This window comes from Podarcis liolepis (genome assembly GCF_965112155.1).
Source record: "Podarcis liolepis genome assembly, chromosome: 3".
Taxonomy (NCBI): domain Eukaryota; kingdom Metazoa; phylum Chordata; class Lepidosauria; order Squamata; family Lacertidae; genus Podarcis; species Podarcis liolepis.
In genome coordinates this window covers 38,251,226-38,277,174 of record NC_139557.1, presented here as the reverse complement: position 1 = coordinate 38,277,174, position 25,949 = coordinate 38,251,226, and the positions used below count along the sequence as shown (strand labels likewise).

Sequence of the window (25,949 nt, the reverse complement as noted above, 5' to 3'; positions counted from 1 at the left end):
CACAGTGTGTTTATATCAGTAACAGAGGCAGGTAAGCCATCACAATAAGCACCAGGGCGCCAAATTCAAGATGTACAGATGAGTTCCCTACAGCACACACAAGTAGGCCTCAATCACACTCATGGTGGGAAGTGCCTCAGGAGTGAGCAGGGCCACTGTGTTGGTTGAGATCACTGTAGCAGACATCATTAGTCCTTAATAATGTGAAATCCCACATTGCAACAGCCCCTTTTCCAAGCTCCTTCCCAGTGCTATTTTTCTAGAAAAGGAGGTGCCAGAATTCACTGTTCTCATGGAACAGCAATGAGGCCCCCCTGAGATATGCCAGAACTGAGTTCCGGCTGAAAGAAAGCCCTGCTCCTTTCTATGAGCCGTTTTGTATACATGACAACCTCCATGCAAATGCATCGGAAGAGAGTGAGAGCTGAGTGGTCACTATTGGGCTCACAGTCAGGTTCCATTTGCCTGTGTATTGATGGATGAAATCTGGAGTCTCGATGTGAAAGTTATATGCAAGGCAAAGATAGTTTGAATAAAGGCTGCAGTGGTCAAGTTGTGGTGGTTGTGCGTATAACTCACACCTTGCTGTGCCAGTGCTCACAAATGACACCCTTCTGTGAGCGGGGGGCTTGCTATAAACCCAGTGACAGGTCCCACACTCCTAAGAAATTTTGAGTTCTCTCTCTTAATACTTGAAAGGTTTCCATTTTTCCAAAATGGTACAAGTCTCTAAATATTCATGGTTCAATTTTATTTTTTATTTAAATAGTAATAATTATCCACGCTAAGAATAGCTGCACATTTTGCATCTTACAGCGAATATTTTAAAAACCTTATTAATAAAATAAATATGTGAATTTTCTGATACATTTTACATGAATTCTAAAAATGCCTACGGAATTCAATGTTTAATATTCAACCCATTCCTCCCCCCAATGCTAAATCTAATCTTAATTTTACTCGATGGTTTGCATTTCCTGGTGCAGAAACAATATTTTTTAAAATTATGATCATTACTACTAGCAGTAGCATTACGACAATTATTAGAAAGTTCACTGGGAGCTACATTTAAAAGTTGGAATTAAATAGATACTGTAACTACGGGGTTAAATATATATATATACGTTCCAATTAATAAAAAAGCGTGACACTTCTACCCATTTGAGGCCCATCAGCTACTGAGGGGCCCCTGAGAATGATGGTCTCAGTGGTTCCCTGCTCTGTGGGTGGCATCCATCTTTCTCCTTATCATCACCCCTGTTGTCACTGCTTCCTTTCTTGCCTATCCCTCTATGCCTGATCCCCTTCACTTTGGATGGAAGACAAGGTTATTTCTCCTCATTTTCCTCACCTTTTAAAGTTCTTGTTTAGATATGCTGAACAAACCCCAAAGATAGTAGATCTTCTAACATCACAGTCCATACAGGTCCTACTGAGTTAAATGGAACTTACTATCTCATATGTGTTCATAGGATTGCAAATTCAAGATATTAGGTGATTATCTAGCTTGATTGCACTGGACAGTATGAATAATAGAACTAATAGGAGGTTCAGATCTTCAGGGGTGGACATTGGCAATGTGGCACCCTGTGCAAGGCCAAAATTTGATGCCCCTACCCAGCCCTCATACTGCCTTCCCAAATCAGGGTAAGTGAGGCTCTAGGCTTTGGGGAGGAGGTGTGAGAACTCTGGCAGGGTCCTAGAGCCCTCCCGTCTCCTTCCCAAAACTGGGTAAGCACTAATAAGACTTTGGAAAGGAGAGAGGAGGACTCAAGGACCCCATCAGAGACCTTACAAGAGTTTACTAGGCTTTTGGAAGGAGGCAGAAAGATGCCCCCTCAGCTCTGTGCTCTGTGCATGGAAATTGGTTGTGTTGCCCAAAAACCACCTCTGAGGACTTTGTCACACAGGGGCCAGAGAGCAAGGCAGAACTCAACCCAATATGGCTTCTAAATGGTGACAAATGTCTTCATGTCATGGGATAGCAGCTGAATAGGATTACAGCTTGGTACCCAGCAATGTAGTGCTACCAATGATATGGAAAAATGTGTGCACACCTGAGGGGAGATTATTTACTCAAACAATATACCGTGTTTTTCGCCCTATAGGACGCATTTTTTCTCCTCCAAAAATGAAGTGGAAATGTGTGTGCGTCCTATGGGGCGAATGCAGGCTTTCGCTGAAGCTTGGAGAGAGAGAGGGGTCGGTGCCCACTGACTCCTCTCGCTCTCCAGGCTTCAGGAGAGCCCCACCGCCAGCCCCACAAGCTCGGGGGACAGCGGGAGAAGCACGGCGCGCCTTTCCCACTGTCCCCCGACTTGGTTAGAAGGCTGGCGGCGGGAGAAGCCTGTTCCTCCCCGTTGCCAGCCCCGCAAACTCGGGGGATAGCAGGAGAGGCACAGCGTGCCTTTCCCGCTGTTCCCCGACTTGGTTTGAAGGCTGGCGGCGGGAGAAGCCTGCTTCTTCCCGCCACCAGCCCCACAAGCTCGGGGGACAGCTTCCCGCCCCAGCCCCGTGCCTGGGGGAGGGAATAATTTTTTTTCTTTATTCCCCCCCCCCAAAAAAACTAGGTGCGTCCTATGGGCCGGTGTGCCTTATGGGGCGAAAAATACGGTATATAGCAACAAGAAATGCCCTGTGCTTACAGAACTTCATAATAGACCAAACACAATGACTTAATCCATATTTGATCTCCAGTGACTTTATAGGTAAGGCAGTGGGCATACAATCACAGTCTAAAGATGCATTGAGGTGTAATGCCTTGTAATATGCGTGTGTTGGAGAGAAGGCATGCAACCATAGGGCTCCTCCTGGACTTTAATGCACCATTAAAAAAAATAATGTAAACAGTAACAGTGAATGCCAGGCTGCTGAATCTCCAGTCTGTAGGTAAGGATTCACTGGGCTGTCTGGGGCTGATTGAAAATGCAGCTCAAAACATCTGTAGGGCACTAGGTTGATGAAAACTGCTTAAGGAACACAGCTTTGTAGCGCTATGCTGTAGTGCTGAAGATAAAAGTTCAAAGGTTCCCCTATTGGTACAACATCACGATGAAACAAAATGGGCTGGCCCACTAATGTGCTCTATGGTGTACCCTTCCAGAGCTACTTGACATTATGTACTACTAGTTACATATGACTGGAGCTGGATCATGGCCAACAGGTTTAGCACTGAGGTGCCGTATACAAAATATATCAAATTTTCCCAAAAGCACATTGAAAATGGCACAAGGGTTGAGGGACGAAGAAGAACGGGGATTCCCCATGGATGTATCTATGTACTTCTCTGGATTGTGGATAAGTTTCAGGGCTCTGCGTCACTCCTGGTTTCAGCCAAAACACTGCTGTGCTGTGATACACCTAATTGGTGTGATTACCAGGGGTGGGGTGGGAAGATAAAAACCTGTATAAAAATTACTGCTGCCTCCTTGATATGGGTGCCCATACCAGCACATATGAAAATTTCCCAAGCCAGAATGCAAAATTGCCTGTCTGGAGAGATCTGCAAATAATCAGTATGAAGAGCTGTATTAGACGATTAATGCTGAAACCAGCAAAGGTGCTTTGCTTCTATAGATAAGCTTCATTTTAAGACCCAGGAAGCTTGACACTTTTTAATGCATTATTCCTTTTTTCCATATTTCCTAGCACAGTTCTGTCACACCAAGTGAAAGAGCACAGAGCGTTCAGCATCATTTTCTGTTACTTCACGTTGTTTTTCTAAATTTCCTCTCAATAGGTGTTTTAGTCACACCCACAACTGGCTGGTATATATATATATATATATTTCATCACTAGATGGCAGGATGGGCCTTAATTTTAAGCTGCAGATCGCTGCAGTAAAAATGAGAATCTGCTTTTTCTTTCTGTTTTTCCTCCTTCCATATTCTGCTCCAGCAAATAAATAAATAATAATAAAAATCAGTAGGATATTCTCCTGAGTACAGCTTGAGTGAAAATCCCCAAAACCCAAATTATTAATATGAAGGATGAAGAAAACAGGGCAATTCTGATAGTCGCTTTGATTCACCCTGTGCTTTGCTAAACTAACTGAACTGAAAGGATAAACATGTCCAAGCAGGTCACTGTTCACTCCTGCTTCTGAATACATTCCAATTAAAAAGGAACTCTCAGGTTATGTATTCCCACATGTAATTCTCAACATATTCCAACCACCCTTCAACAGCTGTTGAAGAGTATCTGTTGGGTTATCCCAACGGCCAGGAATAATGCTACAGAGAGGCAGGGGGGGTTATATTTTCTGTGGGTGGAATCAATGTTGCACTAAAGCAAAGGGGTCCCTCAGGCAAACATTTCAACTTACCAGATGGAACGAAACCCCTATCTTCCCCCTGTGTGCTATACCTGGAGTTCTCCCCAATTGTCAATTTTGGCTGCAAGAGTGCATATGCAGGGGGAGGACTGGGGTGGTGGTGGTGGTCATTATTCAGGATTTCTACTCAATCCCACCCTGTGAGTGTGAAATGATAGCCAAAATGTCCTCCCAGTTCAAATCTCAGTGCAGTGAGATTTGAATAGACAGCCTTAGACATGCCCTTGGCCTGGTACACACAAAGTGCTAAGCCATAGTTAGCATTCTAAGACACCATACCAGGGGCCAGCAAACTTTTTCAGCAGGGGGCCAGTCCATTGTCCCTCAGACCTTGTGGGGGCCAGACTATATTTTTTTGGGGGGGAAATGAATGAATTCCTATGCCCCACAAATAACCCAGAGATGCATTTTAAATAAAAGGACACATTCTACTAATGTAAAAATATGCCAGATTTAGAAGGCGATTGGGCCAGATCCGTCCCCCAGACCTTAGTTTGCCTACCCATGCTCCATACCTTCCAACATGCTGCCAATTAAAATTGGGGTGCTCATTATTTATGATTTTGCTTAGTCACAACCTGAAGGGATGAGGAAAGACAGAGCCTCTCCACCCCCCAATGTAACAAGAACTTAAACACTCTGCATTGCGCTGTTGTTATTAAGTCAGGTTGGAGCGTGTTGAGGGGAGGGGAAGGGAGGCAGAAAACATTCCCCCATGCAGGCTAGAGGTAGAGGATCCAAGAGCAACATCTGACAGAAGGTACGTGTGGGAAAGGAGTGGGGGAAACTTATTACTTCCCTACACCAAACCTATGAGAGCAAGACAATGGGGGAATGATGACAGAGCAGGACCCCCGCCCCACAAATGAAAACAAAACCACAACAGGAGGTGTTGGTCAGGAAGGACTCAATCTGACTGTCTTTCTGGAGCAGCACTAGGATTCCTGCCACAACTCTCCTCTCCCTTCTTGACACCTCAGCTGCTTTCCACCTAAGCCACTGCCATCCCCTCACACCCAGAGGTGAGGGGGCATGCAACAAGGGTGGAGAGATGGAAACGCATTCAATGAGGGTACAGAGATAGCTTGGACTGCAAAGCAACCCCCAGGATTCAGAGGCATACCTCCTGCCATATGGCCACATGAAAGAGATTGGAAGCTTCATCTTCCATTTTAGATTAATCAGCCCCATCAGCCCCAGCCAGTATGGCCAACGATCCAGATTCTTACAACAAATTGTGGTTAAGCTTGACCACTGTTTGTTGGGTTCAAAGAAACAGCAAGCTGTGATTACCGTAATCTACAACAGAATAAACATTCCCATGGCCTTTTTTTAGCTGCACCAGAGAGGGAGAAAGGAAGCAGATGAGTCTGAGGCTTCCCTAGGCTCATTCTCATAACACTAGAGTATGATTCAGCTTTTTGTCTGAACCAGCCCAGTATTTCTTTATTTCCCTGCACTGGGAGGACTGTTCTTTTGAACACTGTAAGAATGGCCCTGCTGAGTCAGGCCAAAGGCCCATCCAGTCCAGGAGCCTGTTCTCAGCATGGGCAGCCAGATGCCTCGAGGAAGACCACAAGTGGAACTATTATTAGAACTACTTTGAAGACTGTTGCAAGGATGCGAAGTGCTTTCAGCCCTTGTAAAATGTGCCACACGTTATAAAGCCATCCACACTTACCTTTTGCCCCACTCTTTCTAGGCTCAGGTCTGAACTTTTTACCCTGGAGCTTTCCCTGCAAAAAAAAAAGCACTCTTTCGCACTCAATCGGAGCAAACGTCAATTTGGGTTTTCTGTGGATTGCCGTTTCTTCTGATTAAGCTTTAAAGAGTGGGTTTTCATGGAGAAAACTGGAGGGGGGGAAGGTGGGGCACTCAGACATGGAACTTTAAAGCTTGGACCATGCCTGGAAAGCACAGAAGAAAAGTAAGTGTGGATAAGCCCATCGTTACCTCTCTGAACTACCACTACTATTCATAAGATCACACAGTCTGATGAAAAAGACGTGTGGAACAACTAGAAGTCTTGCATATTGCACTCAAGAGATTGTCTACACTGGATGGGCAATGGTTCTGCAGGGTATCAGGCTGGAGTCTCTCCCAGGCCTAACTCCAGATGCTGCGAATGGAACCAGGGATCTTCTGCATGCAAAGCAGATGCTCTACCACTGAGCTGTACAAATACCAAAATGGATAGGTATAAAATACGGACAGCACCTACAAAGCTTTGATCAACAGACTCTCCATAATTTAAACTTTGACTTTCCAGATCTGTTGTCTTCTGTTGGATGAATTTTAAACATACTTGTGTTGAACTAAAAATTTAAAGACTGCAAGTCTTCTGGACCCAGTTTAAAAGATGCCTCTGCCCCACTTAAGTTGCTGATTTATCTAATGCATTGCAAACTAAACCCAAATCATTTGCCAATCAACTGTAAGATGGCTGGCCAGTGACCACAAAATTGCTGTACCTTTGCATATTGCTGATACCAAGTACATGCTCAGTAATGGAAGCACCATTTCCCTCCTAAGTATAGCTTTACTTGGAGGCAGGTTGGATAGCTACATTTCCCCCTATTGAAACAAGTTTGTGGGTCTGGAAGCCCCTGATTTCTGAGGAGAGCAGCTCACTTCTGACACCCTAAGGCATGGTAGCTATAGCAAAGAGCTTACCTACCCAGCCAGTGGTCCACCCCTTGAGAGGGGACAGGCCTTGGCCCTTGTGAATTCTTTTGAAAATGAAAAGTGCATAAATCTACTTAAATAGAATCCGCTGGAGAAAAATAAATTAATTCATGAATAGTGTTGGCACTTAATAAACAAAAACAGAGTAATACAATTTACATTAGGTTTCCCCTTTAATATAATGTGTACAGAAGTGGATCCCAGTTTTGTTTTAAAAATTAAAATACTTTAAGAATGTCCAAATTCAAGGCTTGTGGCTCTCAAATTTTTTGAACTAATGAACTAAAAATAACCCATAGCTGATTTTTATTTAAAACCATTCTGCCTCGACACTGTACATTTATAATGGTTCGTCAGTTACTGTATATATTTTTAAGCAAACTATTTTTAGCAGTAAAATATGAGTGGCTTAAAGAACCATATTTATTGCATCTAAAACTTCCTGTCACATACTTTTATTTACTGTGGAGAATGTGTCAATATCTGCTGTTTGTGTTAACGATTCATAAATTGAGGGAGTGCAAAGTGTATGCGTACTGTTGATTCACAAAACAAAAAAGGATTTGGTTACATAGAGGCCTTATGTTTTGTTGTGTGCCTAGACAATGCTGATCAGCTTAGATCTGTTGCCACTGTGATTTCTCAGGAACAATTTATTGCCAGAACAGAGAATTGACAGCTGATATTGGTAACTATGCAAAAAGCAGAAGAATTTATTTACTTCCATTTAAAACTACTGGACTGAATAAAAGATTGCTGGGCATTGTTCTGCTATACACCTCTAACTAGGGGAAAGCATAATAAAATAATTACCTAAGAGATACCATAAATCATTGGAGTGATGGATTTAAGTACTCCATATTACACCATATGGAGTTTTTCTTGTTAGGTGTACGGCACAACAAAGTGAAAAATAGTGTTTTCTTTTTCCACACAGGTACATTTAAGCCCAAGAATCACATTTTGTAGTTTTCTGCCATTGGAGATGTATATAAACCTCACCTACAGTGGTCACTGTCTGGTATTGCGGGTATTAAAAAAAAATGAGTAATGAGACAGCTTCTCACATAGTTTTTGTTTGCCTTTTTGGCTGTGTTAGTTCCATGGAGAATGGCGTGATATCAACTGTGGCACAGATATTTTATTACCTCTGGCTCAGATTTCCCACTCAGTCATGAAGCTCACTGGGTAGCCTTCGGCCAGCCACCATCTCTTAGATTAGCCTACCTCACAGGGTTGTTGTGAGGGTGAAATGGGAGAGAGGAGAAACATGTACACCACCTTGAGGTCCTTGGAAGATAAAAGGTGGTATATAAATGCAATAATTACATAAATAAAATAAATGCATAAACAAAACTATCACCAGTTTGACCAGTATTACTCCACAGTCGTTAACGAGGGGCTATATATATATATATATATATATATATATATATATATATACATATACACACACACATATATATATACACTGAAACATATACTATAGTGCTTATATTTTCCAACATTATTGATCACAGTGGGTGATGCAGAACAGAAAGTGGATCTGATCCAATTGTACGTTGAAGTTTGCATCACTTAACTCACAGATGCTCCATAAACATCTGACAACAATAAACAACTACCCAGATTTAAGTAAAAGCCTGATTTGAGCATTTCAATAGGCAAATGCAGACAATATTCAGCTAATTTCATAGTGGAAATATGGGCAATCGTTATACAATATTCAGCACATGAATTTAATAAACCTTTACCAATATACTACCATGTGTATGCAAACACAAAACTTTTAGTAAAAAAACACAAAACTTTTAGTAAAAAAATGAAGTGCCTAAAAAGCACTTAATCTCTCTCCTACCATCTGCAGATATTGTAGGCAGAAAACAGTACTAATAAATCTGGAAAGTATTACTTATCTCTGATTAATGCAATAAATTCTGGCTCTGTAATATCTGAATTGAGGTTGGGGGGGATGGCCACCAAGCTTAAAATTAAGAATACAGTGGTACCTCGGGTTACATACACTTCAGGTTACATATGATTCATGTTAGAGACTCCGCTAACCCAGAAATATTACCTCGGGTTAAGAACTTTGCTTCAGGATGAGAACAGAAATCGCGCTCCGGCGGCGCAGCAGCAGCAGCAGGAGGCCCCATTAGCTAAAGTGGTGCTTCAGGTTAAGAACAGTTTCAGGTTAAGAACGGACCTCCAGAACGAATTAAGTACTCAACCCGAGGTACCACTGTACCTCACAATGGATGAAACTTAAAGGAGCAGTTCAATGCCTTTTAGCTGCAGCATCTTATACAGTGGTACCTTGGGTTACAAACACTTCAGGTTACAAACTCCGCTAACCCGGAAGTAGTACCTTGGATTGAGAACTTTGCCCCAGGATGAGAATGGAAATCGCATGCTGGCAGTGTGGCGGCAGTGGGAGGCCTGATTAGTGAAAGCGCGCCTCAGGTTAGGAACGGTTTCAGGTTAAGAATGGACCTCCAGAACGAATTAAGTTTGTAACCTGAGGTACCACTGTACTAAATAAGTAAGTAAGTGCATTGTAGCTTTGCCCCACTTTCCTTTGAAAAGTTATAAAGTTTTATGAGTACAATCATGTTTCACCACTAGAGAGAAAGGGCTATGCTGATGGCCCTTAAGATGTGGGGTAAGATTCCATCATTGGCCTCTCCTCTCCTCATCCCCTCCTCAATCTGATGGAATTCATAAAGGAAAGCTGGACCCAGAAGGTGTGTTGGTGGGTGCCGTGCAAAGCACCAAAACAGGCTGTGCTTCCATTCTACAAGAAAGGACCAGAGGAGCATCTTGCATACATTCTGAAACTCTGCCATGTGCTCTGTGCCCTACTGTCATCATGGAGCAAGCTCCTGCAGGGCCTAGATTGCTATGCTTCCAATCAAGAAAAGAGAAACCATGCAAATCTTAATTAAGTGTACATCTGGGTACAAACAATTTCGCCCCCAGCAAATATACTCGCTGCTGGAGGTAAAGGACACCCCCTCTTTTCCTTGTTCTCCATCTTCCCTGCTCTATTCACACATAAAGAACAGGTAGACCGGGAAGACCTTGTGCAACAAGGATCTGCCTGGAATGAGTGACTCAGATCAATGCTGAAACAATAAAGCCAAATGAAAAATGGCTTGCAGTAAACCCAAAATGACCTTTCTCAAATTGACCAGGTAATGTAGATAAACACAGGTTACTGGCGATTATCAGGGGCTGACAGCTCTGTAGTTCCTCAGGTGGCAGAAAGGGAGTCACACACAAAAATAGTCTTCCCTCCCTTCCCATGAAGCTTCATTTGAAAGCTGTTCACAAAGATGAGAAAAGGAGGAGAGAAGCATTTGCTGGAAAGTCACACAGGTGGCCCAGTATCAGCATCTTCCCTGCTACCCATGTAGGCATTTCATAATCTATGCTGCATCATGAGAACAACAGTAGGTCACAAAGCAAGAATCCTATATATGAATAGAATAAATCAGCTGGCTGAAATGAATGCTGTATTAATACTGCCAAGTATGCTTATCTCCTGCCACATAAATTGCTGAGACTGACCCCCACCTCCCTTTGCATATGCTAATTTCCCTTTCCACTACAGTCCTTCTTAATGCATCAAACGCCACTCTGGAAAGTCTCCTGATCCTTAGACCCAGCATTTGAGGGAACATAAAGAACAGCAGAACCATAAAAAATGTTGGTAGTTGTGTGAACTTTTGGATCTCTGTCAATTTTTTTAGAGTCAGTATGTCCCATCCTAACAGTTTCATCTTGAGAGTTCCACTTTGTTCATAGTCAGCTCACTGAACATTCCTTTCCCCATACGTGTGTGACATTAGGCTTGTTCACACATCACACTGAACACAAATATTTGTGTGAAAGAGTGCACTCTGCTGATTTGCACAGTTGAACTATTGCGTACATGGACTGAACATTACATGTGAACGAATGTACAGGAACAAAGACGCTCACTGAATATGTAAGACCCAAATTACCATCCTTGGACCACACTTTTGTATTGGAGAAAAACAACTATTTTCTTTTCCCCCACTGAAATTTCCAAACCTTAAATAAATACTTGCATAAATCTCTACCCTTCCCTCTGTCATGTCCCATTTCTCTCCTCCAAAATACCTCGCAAAATGCAAGTTTAAGAAGGTGACAAGTGGAATATCATAAATACACACAGAGGGGGAAATAAAAAATGAAGCAAATATCAGTGATCTGAAGCTAACCCATCATAAGACGATACAAAATCTGACAAGTATAGTAGAGACAGAAACCCCTCTAAGCCACAATGGACCTGTTATGGCAAAAGGAGGGAGGGGGACTCTTTCCAGTCAAAACAACAACTGTATTACCTCCAGGTTTCTTGAGACAAGATGGATAGACTGCTAAGCTAAAGAAATAGCTATACCCTAGAATAGGGATAAAGCCATATTGATAATCTCATAACTTCTGCTAGAGATTTTGTGTTTTGGGGAGATGCCGCTCAGTGGCCATAACTGTTTCACATCATTTATTGATCTGTTGTTTCTCTTTTTATGCGTATTAAAATACTAGGCACATCATAAGTGGTCTAACAAGAAGTCCATCAATGCTCTTATCCTTTTCCAAACAAATATGGAACCTCTAATGTACACATCAGCATTAATATTCATTGGCTTGCCCTACTGTAATTGTTTTGGCTAGAGAGGTTGACAAGAAAACTATTTAGTTCTGTTCTTATTATTTCTGAAGATTTCCATGTCCCAGTTTAAATATCCATTCAAATAAATAATTCCATGTTCCTACATAATAATACGCACATCACTGATAACTGTAATTAGAACCAGATGAAAGCTTAAACTTGTATAGTAGATAGAGTAGTCTGCTTCCATGTTGGAAACCCAGGTTTCCTACATCTGTGCTCACCCAGAGAGCAGAATGGGTGACTTAGTAAATGTCACCACCTCTTAAGTTAAGATGCAATCCAAGCCTCTGGTTGGCAGAGGTGGGGCTCACGGATGGCACAAGACATTTTGGCACCTGAGGCGAACCAAAAAATGGTGCCTCCCTCCCTTCAAGGAAAGAACGAGTGAGTGAAGAGCTACAGTACATCTCTGCTCAGCTTTGCTTTGGGATCTACTTCCCCTGTGGATCCTGCCACCAGAGGCAGTTACCTCAGCTTGCCTCATGGGTGGGTCAACTCTGGTGGGGCTTAATGGACCAGCATAACCAATACCACACCCACTAGTCAGGGCAGGAGGAAAGGGAAGTTAAAATGTCACTTCACCACACCAGGCTGGCATAGCAGCAGAGTGAAGAGGCCTGGACAAATCTGCTTACCCTTTTGGTGTGGCAGCATTGCGGGCCACCCATGCTTCCTTTCGCCGGGGTCCAACTAGGAGCCATGGCTGCTGGGGATTTCCCTGTCAGCTGGAAGGATCTTTGAGCTCTCTCTGCCAGCTGGGAATTCAGATCCAAGCCTGTCTGCAAATTGGCCAATGGCTGGCAAGCTTGGAGGCTGGCTTCCCTCAGGTCCGCTCCCAGGATATTTAACGTGGCCTGCGTCAGCCCCAGCACCTGCTTCTCCTCCTATGCCAAACCTCTTCATCTGTAGTCAATAAAGTTGTGGTCTGATTTGATCCTATTTTGAATGTGTGGTGTCCTTTATTTCTATCTCAGTTGGTGAGGTGAGGAGAGCGTGGGGCCTGGGCCTGCCATGGGGTGGGGAGTTATATACCACTGGCAATGAAATATTCTGTATCTGGCATTGATGCTTTACACGTTCATTGTTTATTTTGGATGTTGTTACCCTTTCTAGGTCTATGGGCATGTTCTGACATTTGAGCAATGATAATGAACGTCACCTGCTGTGCTTGCTTCTCCCACAAACCAAATCCCATAAAATGAGTCTGAGCCTTAAAAAGCACATGGAACTGAAGTAAGAGTCATTTTTCCAACTTCTTTCTTCAGCTTTGTATACTTTACAAAGGGGGGGGGGAAATGACCACCTTCTGCTCATCACCAAGGAGGCCTTGAAAGGTGGGGTTCTCAGAGGCTTCATGTGCCATTATTTCATGCCTTTCTTCCAAGTAATTCAAGGCAGAATATATGGGATTCCCAAGTGGTTTCCTATCTAGACATTGATCCAATCCAGACCTTCACTTCAGCAAGATTGATGCATATTGTGTCTTCAGGCCATGCCCTTGTTCCATTTGGAATACAATCACAATTATTTATTGAGTAATTAAAACTGGGAGAAGGTCATTTTCAAATCACCCTATCAATGCTATTTTGAATAAATGTTACAGATGCTCCCAACTGCAGTGAGAATAAATATTCTTGCATTGCTTATTTCCCATATTGTTCTTTCCTTTGTCAGGCAGATTTATTTCTAGATCTGTTTGTTTTGTCTAATCTCAAATGTTTTCTTCCTATGTCTTTACACTGAGAAACTTTTGTAATCTTTTATTTATGCACTAGTTCTATTTCTCTCTTCAAGCAATCATGTTCAAAGATCAGCCTTTGTGTTTCTGTGGTTTGACAGAAAGGCATACAGTAGGATCCCCAATAACTATATGGCAAACTGAGAATTCTATATACCAATATTTTCCCGTTTCAATAGGGGAAAAAACCTTTCCCTTTTTTATGCTATTCAAATAAAAATAGCAACATTTCCAATATTCTACATATGCTTATTTTACTTGACATACTACAGGGACTTGTGAAATGCTGAACTGTTAGACTCTCCTGTATTATGCTTTTCTGAAGGCAATAAGGAACTATAGACAAAACTGTAAAAAAAGGGGGGGGGGAAATGAGTTGAACATCTGTGGTACCCTATTCATATCCAAACACCCAAATCCAAATGAAATCCAAGAAAAGAAGCTTATCAGAACTTAGTTATGAATATGCAGTTCAGAATCTGCAATCCCCAAGCCATATTCCTCTTCAAGTAGAAGTATGGAAAAGAGGAAGTTTTATCCAAGTAAAATGATAAGATACTCATGGGATCAAGTAGGCATGGTAGGGTGTGAGTTTATGGTATAATGATAGAAAAGCAAATAACTCCCTGGGCCACGAATAAAGAGAAAGTGTGCATAAGAAGAACATAACAGAATGTAATATGTGACAAACAGCACAAATATATGTACTGAGACAACATTCAAATCAGTATATTCTTTATGTTTTTCTGGCTCCATAATTTTATATTATAATAGCAGTCAGAAGCATCCCGACAGGTCCACATATGAGCTATTAGCTATCCTGCTCTGACATGTTAAACCAAGGCCAATAAAGGAAATAAGTAGCCCTTGCTCACACTTAATGCTAAAGAGGGCTATGGCTTCATGTGAACCAGCAAACATGAGGGCTCCTGGTGAGGAGACTGTGACAGCTTTGCTCCTTCCTAGTTGTTTTGCTGCTGGTCTAAGCTGTGTTCTGGCTTAGTGTGTCATCTGAAACCACGTTAATGGTATAGCTGTCCCAGACAAAGTACAAATCTTGGTTACAGCTCATGGGAGAAAGCTAAACCCCAAGACTGTGTTTGGCTGACATGCTAAGCCTAACCATGGCTTAGCTCAGTGCAGTACAGCAGCAAAGTGACCAGAGAAAAGCAAAGAGACCATGATTTCCTCTCTCAGAGTCTGCAGGTTTGTCCGTTCACATTAACGTATGGCTTGGCTTTGTGTTATATGTGAACTTTATGATACCCGTCTTGAGTGACTCATGCAGTGCACACCATCTGTGCCTTTCATAGACTAGTAATGGAATCATAGAATTGTAGAGTTGGAAGGGACCCAAGGTTCATCTAGTCCAGCCCCCTGAAATGCAGGAATCTCAGCTAAAGCATCCATGACAGATGGCTATCCAACCTCTGCTTAAAAACCTCCAAGGGAGGAGAGTCCACCACCTTCCAAGGGAGTCTGTTTCACTGTTGAACAGCTCTTACTGTCAGAAAGTTCTTCCTAACGTTTAGCCATAATTTCTTTTCTTGTAATTTGAATCCATTGGTTTGAGTCCTAGCCTCCAGAGCAGGAAAAAACAAGCTTGCTGTGTCTTCCAAGTGACAGCCCTTTAGATGTTTGAAGATGACTATCACGTCTCTTCTTTTCCAGGCTGAACATACCCAGTTCCCTCAAGTGTTCCTCATAAGGCTTAGTTTCCAGACCCTTGACCATCTTGGCCACACTCCTAGTCCTCCAGGATGATGAAACCAGCAAACACAGGCACATCATGCTATGAAAAAAGTGTAATTTATGCACTCTCATATGCTTTGTGTATAAATGTGCCGACTGAGATGGCTACATTCTAAGCAATTACTGTGAAATAGGCAATTACTGGAAACAGCCAATATGAAAGCGATGCATGCTCAGCTCTCTCCTGTAGACTTTTTTGGGAGAGAGGGGAAAGGGGGGGGGGGGGAGAGAGAGAAGTGCTGTCAGAGACACTCACCCAACACACACGAACACTAACCTTCATAAGTCTGTGCATGTTAACTTATCTACATCTTTTTACTTTCAAGTACAGAGTTGGATTGCTTAAGGCGGTAAAATCAATTCATCATAAATAATAAATTAAGCCAAGTTGTAATGCAATTTAGATATTTATGACCCAATTCTGTCCTACACCGACTTCAGTGGATTTAGAGCTGAGGGCTAAATTGGGCCAAACCCTATTTTGTTACTTATGTTTATGCTCCAAGCTGGAATTTATATATTTACAGGTTTCTTCTTGCATATGTATATTTTTTAAAGAAAATCCCAGTGCTACCACAGCTACATTCCAACATTGGAACTATGATAATATTAAAAGATTTGGAAGCTGCATGTTATGCCATGACCATAGATACCTTGCTGCAACACCCTCCGTCACAACTACATGTGACAAGGCAAAGGAGCCTCCCCTACTGACCCAAGAAGCATGAAATTGAAGAAAAATCACAAGCACTTCCCTATGTTGGGATGTTAATACATCTGTAAAAGGTTTATCTGGTGTGGGTTGTTTTTTTAAAAAAAACAACTTCATAAAGGAAACTGGCTTCAGTGAGGTCCTTTCTTCCAGCTATCCTGATTTTTAAAACATAAAATCATGGGGAAATGGGTTCCTGTAATTTGTCATTCTTGACCACAGTGTTTTTCCAGTTGGCGGTAGAAAACCTGGATGTGTGCAACTCTTCTCAAATGCTGCCACCTCATGGCTAATCTAGAGTACCACCCAGAGATGTCAAAAGCAGAGATCAAAACTAGCAGCAAGAAGGGATGCCATGAACATCTACAGCGATTATAGTCACTACATATATTTTGGCTGATATTTTTTAGGCATCACACTAATTTTGATTACTTCTAACATTTATAGAGAATACTATATGTATATATATATATCACAACCTAAATAAATATATGTTTAAATAAGAACAAGTAATTTATTTATTGCTTCATTATTATAATAATATTGCACAAACAAGTAAATGAAATTAGCGGTTTTATTTTTTAATTCGTAGGAAAGTTTATAAAATGTGGTAGCACCCGTAGCGATACACAATAATAAAAATAAAAATAAAACCCATGTTAGTGCTTAGAAGACAGTTGTTTTGACTATAGATGGCAATAGCTCTCTTCAGGTTATGTGAAAAGGTGATGTGTTAAATGTGGGGCTCCCTCTGAAGACAGCTGCAAAATTCAATGGTCAGATTGTGGATTGGGGTAGGACAATCTGATAATGTAACGCAAATTCTGGCAAAGCTCCACAGGCTACAAATTAGTTTCCAGAACAAATTCAAAGTGCTGGTTTGGACCTACAAAGCCTTATGTGTCTCAGGAACCCAATAATTCATGGACTGCCTTTCCTCGCATGAACCGATCTAGACTCTGAAATCTTCACCCGAGGCCCTTCACTGTGTGCCCACCTCCAACAGATGGGAAATGATGGAGATATCATTATTTTTCATTCAATCAAGGGGTATCTGGAAGGGAGGAAATTCTCCCTTGCTCAGGCATCCTGGGTGACTCCAGTTCATCCCATCCTCAGATGAAGGAAGCAATTAGTGGGGTGACAGCAGGTCCTGGCCATGCATATCCTATTTATGTGAAGGATTCGCCACTACAAGCACATCAAAATGTTAGAACTGATCCTTCACTATGGCAGCCCCAAAACTTTGGATCTCCCGGACAATTGTTAACAGGCAGCCGCCTTTGCTGTATTTTAATTTTTTTGCTGGGGTAAAAAAATACAGCGGCAATATTATTTAGACAAGCCTATTCGGGTGTTTAGAAAGTTTTAGTCTATTCTACTGTAGCTTTAATTTCCATATGTTTTAAATTATGGGTTTTTTTTTAAGTGATTATTTTGCTTTAGCTTTGGGGGGTTTCCCCCCCTACTATCAAGCAGGATATAAATTTCATGAAACAAACAAACAAACAAACAAACAAATACATAAAGTGTTCCTGGACATGATAAATATGTGAAAATCTATGGCTTACTAGAGCATCATTAACCATTTTTCTGGAGAAGACCTAAAAATACCACAGTTGCCAATTAAATGATATTTTTAAGATAGATCAAAAGAAAAATTTTAGTTATGAGTTATCAAGATTTCAAAAAGAGGTTTTAGAAAACAATATAAATTTTTTGTCAAAAATGTATAATCTGCTCCTGGAATGGCAAACAAAAGACGAACAGGTCAAATTGGTGATGATACATTGGGGGAAAGATTTAGGGCCTAACATGCAAATAGTAGAATGGGAGAGGCTATGGAAAACAGATTTGAAATTTACTGCATATTGCTCACTGAAAGAAAATTATATGAAAATGATGTACCAGTGGTATTTGACTCCTATTAAGTTAGCAAAAATGTATAGAACAAGTACAAATACTTGCTAGAAATGTAAAGAAAAAGAAGTTATCTTTGACCATATGTGGTGGCTGTGTAAAGCAACTAAAAATTTCTGGTAGATGATATATAATGAAATGACTGCTCCCCACAGTCCCCACACAAATTGTGTGGACGTGCACAGTACCCTTGATCCTACATGGATCCTAGCAGCATTGCCTGGCATCGCCCCCCGCCCCAGGCTGGATACCTGGAGGTTCCCACCCAACCAATCTCAGTGGAGGAGGCGTTGCCAGGGGAGTTGGCCAGGGGTGGGACTTCCCTACCCACACAATAGAGGGTGGAACTTACCTATAATGAAATGGAAAAAAAATGTTTAAAATAACTTTTGTTAAAAAAACAGAAGCTTTTCTATTAGGAATTATAGGTACCAAGATACCAAAGGATCAGAAAAGATTGTTTATGTATGTGACAACAGCTGCATGGATACTTTAGCCCAGAGGCGGAAGGAAGAGATAACCCCAACCAGAGAAGAATGGCAAACCAAGTTGATGGATTATGCCGAAACGGCAAAATTAACTGGGAAGCTCAGAAATCAAGAAGACAAGAACTTCAAAAAAGAATGGGAAAAGTTTATAATTTATATACAAGACCACTGTAAGCAGGTTAAAACATTAGCAGGATTTTAACCACACTTGTAAAGTAACGAAAAGTATGGATAATTTAGAAGGATAAAAATGTGGATAAGTATTGATATGCAAATTGTAAATATTATCATTGGGACTCATGGAAATTATGGGGGGAAAGCTGATTCAGAGTAATCTCAACATTTGGATTTTGAATTGTTTTTTGTTGTATGTTTATACTTTTTAAAATCAAATTTAAAAATTATACAAAATAAAAATAAAAATACCATAGTTGTATTACAGTTGCCACACACACTCACCTCAAAACCCAACTTCAGTATGGTGAAAAAGGAAATGATTGTTTTCAATAGGAAGCATATAATACGAGTTCTTGTTTGCCTCACACCTTAAGCATGCCAACAACTGAGAAAATGGAATAATAGAAAGCACTCAGGACATAGAGCATAATGTCAGTGAATGCTAAATAGCATATTTGCAACCACCTGGGTGTGCTCTCCTCCATCTCTCCTGATTTCTCTTTTAATTCAGGGCACTCAGTGTACATAATCGGGGTAGGGTGGGAGAAATAAATCTTTGCCTTATATTTCACACATTATAGAAAACACATTTTCTTCTACATGCAAATAACTTTCTGTAGGAAAGAAATCCATAACTGTGTGTAAATATATTTTCATTTGACCCCTCTCTTAATCCTTTCCTTCATGCTTTCCTTACCACATTCATTATTACAAAACTAATGGATAATACATGTCAAAGCAGATATATCTGCTTTTAAAGCAAATAGATTTGTTTTTTACAACTTTTGGCTTCAAGTCAGAGCCACTCGTATGTGCTCAGTCTTTTTGCCACTAAAGGGCTTAAGAGGGCATAACTCAACAACTGCAACATCAATAGCTAATGAAGTTAAAACTAATGAAATGCAAACATACATTGTAAACCTCTTGTAGATAATACTTCCACTGTGTTTGGCAGTAAATATTACTTGCTTGAGATCCAATCCCAGCCTGTTTATTTTAAACATGCACATGCTTATTTAATTATTAAAAAATAAATAAAAATATAAAAAGGAGCTATCACTTTTTTTTAAAAGCATCCTTTAAGTCATGCTCCTGTTCACAGATTTAAGGGTAGAATTCCTGTCCTGAACACTGCAAACTGATGCACATAGGTGGTGTCTGCTGTCTAACTGCATATTCATCTCATCAATGATGAGATGAACTAGTTTACATGTTTATCAGACCCTTCCCCTGGGGTACCTGTTACACAGAATGAAAGGTGACTGCTTATATGCCACCAAATGATGAGTTTAGATGGGGAAACGTGGTGGATAAGGCAGAGGAAAAGAAAAGAAAAAGTGAAGGGTGGTGGTGGTTTTTTAGAGCTGTTACTTTACAACTGGAATTTAACTTAATCTGTGGCCGCCAAGAAAAAAACTACTGATAGTTCTGATACATTCTATCTAGCTCACAGATAAAGCAGAACCTTATTATTAGAACTTTAAGCCTCTGAATCTCTTAACTTAACCAAACAATCCACAGAAAGCCTGATTTTACCATTTGTACTGATTTAGCAGGAAACAGCATGTTTTCCCAGGCAAAGCAGCAGGACAAAAACCAAACTGCTCGGACACAGACCTGAAAGATAGGACCAAGTGCAGTGCAAAAAGAAGTCTGGATGGGCCCCTGTAGTGTGCACTTCTTAGGCAGGCCCATGGCAAAATGGCACCAGGGAAATGGCAACCCTCTGTAGTAGTACTGCATGGGAATATTTTGGTGCTCCGTAGACAATTCCTAGCTGCCAACTGCTGACAATATTTCCTAGCTGCTTTTAAGAATCATTGTATATGTTCCAATTGCTCACAGCTCAGCTGCAGATGACTTCCCTCTCTTTCAGGGCTTGAACCAGTCTGTCTGTTACTGCCACCTTTATTCCCTCAGAACAGCTCTGGGCCCCAGGAAATGAAGATCATGATGGCTGCAACAAACAACTCAACCCAGTGCTTCTCTTTAAAGTGCAGAGCCTTAAGAGAAATGGTTTGGGGCGGGCAAGTTAAAATTTAAAAGAGGAAGAGGAAAGGAAATCTAGAAGAACTTTCTGGCAGTAAGAGCTGTCCAATTAAAGAGAGTCTACCACCTCCTGAAGGAGTCCATTCCACTGTCGAACAGCTCTTGCTGTCAGAAATTGCTTCCTGATATTTCCAGACCATTGGTCACTCTCCTCTGCAAATATGCTTATGCTCCATGAATGTACCTGCCCATTATCTAACCTAGTTGAAATCAACATGGTAGCTATATATACAGATATACAGTGGTACCTCGGCTTACAGACTCCGCTAACCCAGAAATAGTACCTCGGGTTAAGAACTTTGCTTCAGGATGAGAACAGAAATCGTGTAGTGGCGGCACGGCAGCAGCAGTGGGAGGCCCCATTAGCTAAAGTGGTACCTCAGGTTAAGAACAGTTTCAGGTTAAGAACAGACCTCCAGAACAAATTAAGTTCTTAACCCGAGGTACCACTGTATATATAAACCTAGCTGCAAATCTTTATCTATATCCACTACTCAAAAAAGTTTCATTGCAAACACAGTGCATGAGCCAGTGTTTTCCAGACATTTAGCCTCAAGGGCATACCACTAAAATAAAAGTTTTTATCACCTTCTGAGACATCAGCCCCCCACCAGAAAAAAAGAATATATTAGTTATATATTTTAAAGTTTATCACTATCAGTTGTATTCAGTGGTAGTTTTGATTAGTGGACAGGTGTTGGGGGATGCCCTGGAACAGAATGAGATAAGAGGAATTGACAAAAATTGGGTGCCCTGATCTGCAGTAAAGTAAAGCCATCTGCAGTGAAGTAAAACCACCACTGAACAGAACCCAACATGTCTTTGAAATACTTCTCCTCTTGACTGTTATCTTATTTTTCCAAAACCCTGTATTTTTCAAGTAATTGAGTTTGCCCAAATAACAGCTTGATGTGAAGCAGATGTCTTAGTGACTCACAGAATCCTTCTGGCTGTGTCAAAAGGTATCTTCTGGGGAGACAGGCCCTATTGCAAGGAATGGGAACAGGAGTGATAATGAGTAATAGAAAAGTAAATCAATATGAATTTAAGATCAAGGGTAGTGCTTACACTGTACTGCAAAAACTCTCAAGGCCTCTAGGAAAAGGCCTGCAATCTGGAATAGTCTCCAAGTGCACAAAGACAAGGAAAATGCCTGTTTTACGGGTATCAATACTTCCTTTCATTTTGTGCAACAGATAATTACAGATACATCATGAACTGAACTGGATTAAACCCTATGGATTAACCTCAGCCACAGATTGACAGTTCGGATAATTGCTGCTGTGGGTGCCATGACATTGTTCATACCTGTAAATCACAGTTGAGCACAAAGGCAACCTTTCTTTTTCTTCCTTTTAAAATACAGTCATCTGTGAAGTTGTTGTCAAATCTGTCTCTAAGATCCTCTCTTGATAGGTGAATGCCAGAGCTTTGTGGAGGCAAACTCATTTCAGTCAAAACCGATTCAAACAATGCCAGCTAAGCTGAAGGCATGGTCAGGAAATGTAACCTTAAATTCCTACTGTATTTCTTAGAGGATTTCCAAATGTATACACTAGGACTCAGAAACGGCAAAAACATTACACTGTAACATTTGAATGATCCAGAATCACTATTACTGTAAATGTGGGTTCCTTTGTTCAGGAATCAGACTGAACCAAAACGGAAAACTAAACCAAACCATTATTTGTTCATAAACAAAGAGCTTAAGCATTACTGAAAATATTTTTGAAAATTGGAAACTGAACTAATAATGTTCCTTATTTAATTTTATCCTGATCTTCCTTTAATGAATTCACAGCCAACTATACGGTTCACCTCCTTTTTTATTCTCACAAACCTGCTATGAAAGTGCACTTGCTTGCCTACAGCTAAGTAGGAATACTAGTTTGACATTTTCTATGTCTAAGAAAACAGAAGGGTAAAGAAATGAGCTCCCCAGCCTCCTAGCTGCTACCATGGTGCCTAAGAAACACCTTTCTCATTCTTACAAGTCCTTAAGAAACATCCTTTGTACATGCATCATATCACTTCTTAATATCACGTGAGATATTGACAAAGTAAGAAAATATCAGATTCAACAATCTGTAACCCAGGGAGTGTGGATTTTCTATTAAATTTCCACTGAAATCACCAGATGTGAGCACAAGTGAAAAAAAGACCCCAAAAACCCAGTGTGCATTTGAGCATCCTTAACCATCTCCAAAGTGCATAATCCAGCAGATATGAAGTGCCTGTATGCTATAATACTTCCGATTAGCTTGCTCTTAGAGTTTACAAGGTTCATGTGTAAAAAGTACACTGTTCACCCAATCAGATGGAAGAACTGAGATAAAACAAACAGGATTTATTTATTTATTTAGCTGTGAATCTAAAACAGACGTTTCACCTCATTTGCAATATTTATGAACCGAGCTGTCAATTTGCTTTTGCTATGCAAATATTGTTTACTTTTTGTCTTTCCTGCTCTGCAGTTCTCTGTATCACCACACACTAAATTTTAAAAATTAGACTTTGAAGCTTTTGAACAAATGCTAACCATGTTTTCCATGCTAGAAACCCCAACACTCCTGGCTGCTAATTTTTTTTGTCGCTAATGTGAGTTTTTTGAAGTGCGGTTGAAAGTCCTCTCTGTGAATCAAACATCAAAACTGTAATATATATTATCTTTCTGCATCTTTGATCAAGCACTTGATTATACAAAGAAAACCAACTATCCATCAAGTAAATTCAATTTAGCAGCCATCTGTGATTGCAGCTACTTATTATAAGCCATGTTCCAAATATGGTTATTATAACAGAAAACAAGGGAGGAACCTTTGCAGGAGGATTACTCTGGTAATGATATATTAAATATGGGTCAGGATACTACCTGCACAAACAAATAATAAAATGAAAGGACAATAAAATGCCATGCTTTCTACATTTGCTTTTTATGTACTGCAGCAAATGTTAACATTCTTACACTAAGCACAGAAGATTCTGAAGCTTAAACCTTGCAGAAAATAAAATGATTAGACTACCATTAAACTTTGTGTGTGAGCAGTTGTGTGTATCCATTATATTTATGGTGAAGGCTCCACTGTGAGCTTTGAGTAAAATGTCAGTGTGTGTGCCCACACTGAAGGTGTGACTGGCTGAAGACCATGCATGCAGAACTCTGTATAATTCAAGATCAACACTGGGCATGCCAGAGAAGTGGTGTTTTTGTGCTGTTTCAGTGTAAACAAAAATCTACTCCATGCAGAAATCTATATGCATAACTGGCCGTCACAGGGCTGGGGCACTGGTCAGTGTGTGCAGTGCTTCTCACAATGCAGCTGACTCAGCGTTGATCAAGGAGAGTTCCATATGCAAAGAGGTTTCTCTCCTTACCTTACACACAGGGCTGGCCCAATAACTTTGCTGCCTGAGGTGTAGCAGCAAATGATGCCCACCCACCCCTTCCACTAAAGGGCATAGTTCTTATGGATTGACAAATTGGGTCACTGCACATACAACAATAATAAGCTAAGGCTTCGATCCTAACCTCATCTGGGAATAGGCTCAATTTCATTCAACATGACAACCTTGCGAGTATACACAGTTAGGCTAACACTGCACATTATTAAAATTTTGCTGTCCTTACATGGCACCCATAATCAGCTACCTGAGGGAGTCATCTCACCATAACACATAAGTCTGTCCTGCTTCTTCAACATTTAGAAAAGCTCTGGATGTGGTTCTGTAGTGCACACATGGAACTGCCCTAACACAGAAGTGAACAAACAGCAAGCCGCTGCTAACACAGAGGCATGAACTGCCAACATTTGAGCCCTGGAGCTTTGTGCAGAGGCCTTAGAATGGGTGCAATCAACTGTGCGTGAATCCTCTTGAAATCCGTGTGAATTCAGTGTCCTACCAGGTATTACTTTTTGAACACCTGAATGGGTCTCATGCTTGATGTTTTCTGGACTGCACTCTGTTCCCGGGAACAGGTCATACATTTTAAAATCTTCTGCTTGGCACTGCTGGGTGGAAGCAAGGGCATAATGGCAGACGTGGCTTTCTGGCAGTGAACTGCAAGAGCAGGGTGGCCAGAAAATGTGCTCAAATTGCTACCAGAAAGCAACACTTTTTAAGATGTTGGTGACATTTCGTGTTACTTCTTCCAGTTGGCGACAACAATGGGTTTCTCGAATTTGGAGGACTTTAATCTAGCATGAATGAATTGACCCACGAAATAGGCAATACAAAGTAGCTGTGAGGATACTCAGCTGAACAGCTTGACATATCTAGCATTTTGTTATGACAGGTATTTCAAACTTACAGGAATGATTGATTCCTCTTGATCAAGATCAGCATGAGAACCAGGATTTATATGTTAAAGGGGCACTTTTCAGCTCAGAGGCTAAACCAAACATTGTAACGAAAAAGCAAAGGAAGATGGGCAAGACATCTTTGTGCAATGAATCATGGTCATTATGAAATTGGATTTCTTTGAGTTTGAGCTTCAGTAGGATGCCATTTTGCTGATCGCTGTTTAACTTTGACTGATTCCATTTTGGAGAAATTATACAGCCTATAAGAGGGGAGAAATGCAGACCAGAAGACCTCAACTTGCAAAAATACAACTGTAAATATATTCCGAAGAGACAGTGATGCACCCTTTCATTGTATATCTCAGATTCCCACATGTCTCCAGTCTGTTTCTCACATTGCTTTCAAAAGGCACTGTGGCACATTTACAGGCACTTTCTGTATTTGATACATGTCTCCAGAATCTTGCTATCCATGGACTTCATTCTTAGGGACATCCTCTTAATGGTGTAAGGTTTTTTTTGTGATCTGGTTCAGGAACAGTATGATTTCCTACCGATTCTGCAGTTGCCTTAGAAATGCCATACAGCATCATAGCCAGAGGAAACTCAGTAAGTTCCTTGAGCACACTGAATGCATTGGGGTAGGAAGGAAGGACTGGGAACGGCACATAGTTCCTCCCCTTTAAACCATTCCTTTTCAAGAAGCTGGAAAGTGTCTTGTTGCTTTTCGCTGCTTCTTCCAATAGTGAAGTAGCAAGTGAAGTGTCAGACATATTGTAATTCTCACATGATTTCCCCATGTATATTTAGGCACAAGTTTTAGTGTTATCTTTTAACAGATTTATATGAGGTACATGAATCATAGCAATTGGTCATTTCCCAATAAAATCAAGCTATTCACTATAGTGACTGGCACTATAAGAAGCCATTTTCACTTCTGGAAGGAGACATCGCAACATGTCTGCGTATACAAAAAGCAGTAGAGATGAAGAAACTAAATCTAAAAAAATCAGTTCTGACTACATTTTTAAAATAGGGGAAATTGCCAAATATATGAACTGTAAACCAACCATTAAAAGGGCTCCCAGC

The 25,949-nt window shown here is 40.9% G+C and overlaps 1 protein-coding gene across 5 annotated transcripts in view; it reads right to left on the bottom strand.

Moving 5' to 3' along the window:
* The window catches only part of ADGRB3 (adhesion G protein-coupled receptor B3), a 443,824-nt gene that overhangs the window by 293,553 nt on the left and 124,322 nt on the right, over positions 1-25,949 (bottom strand). The window lies entirely within an intron of this gene.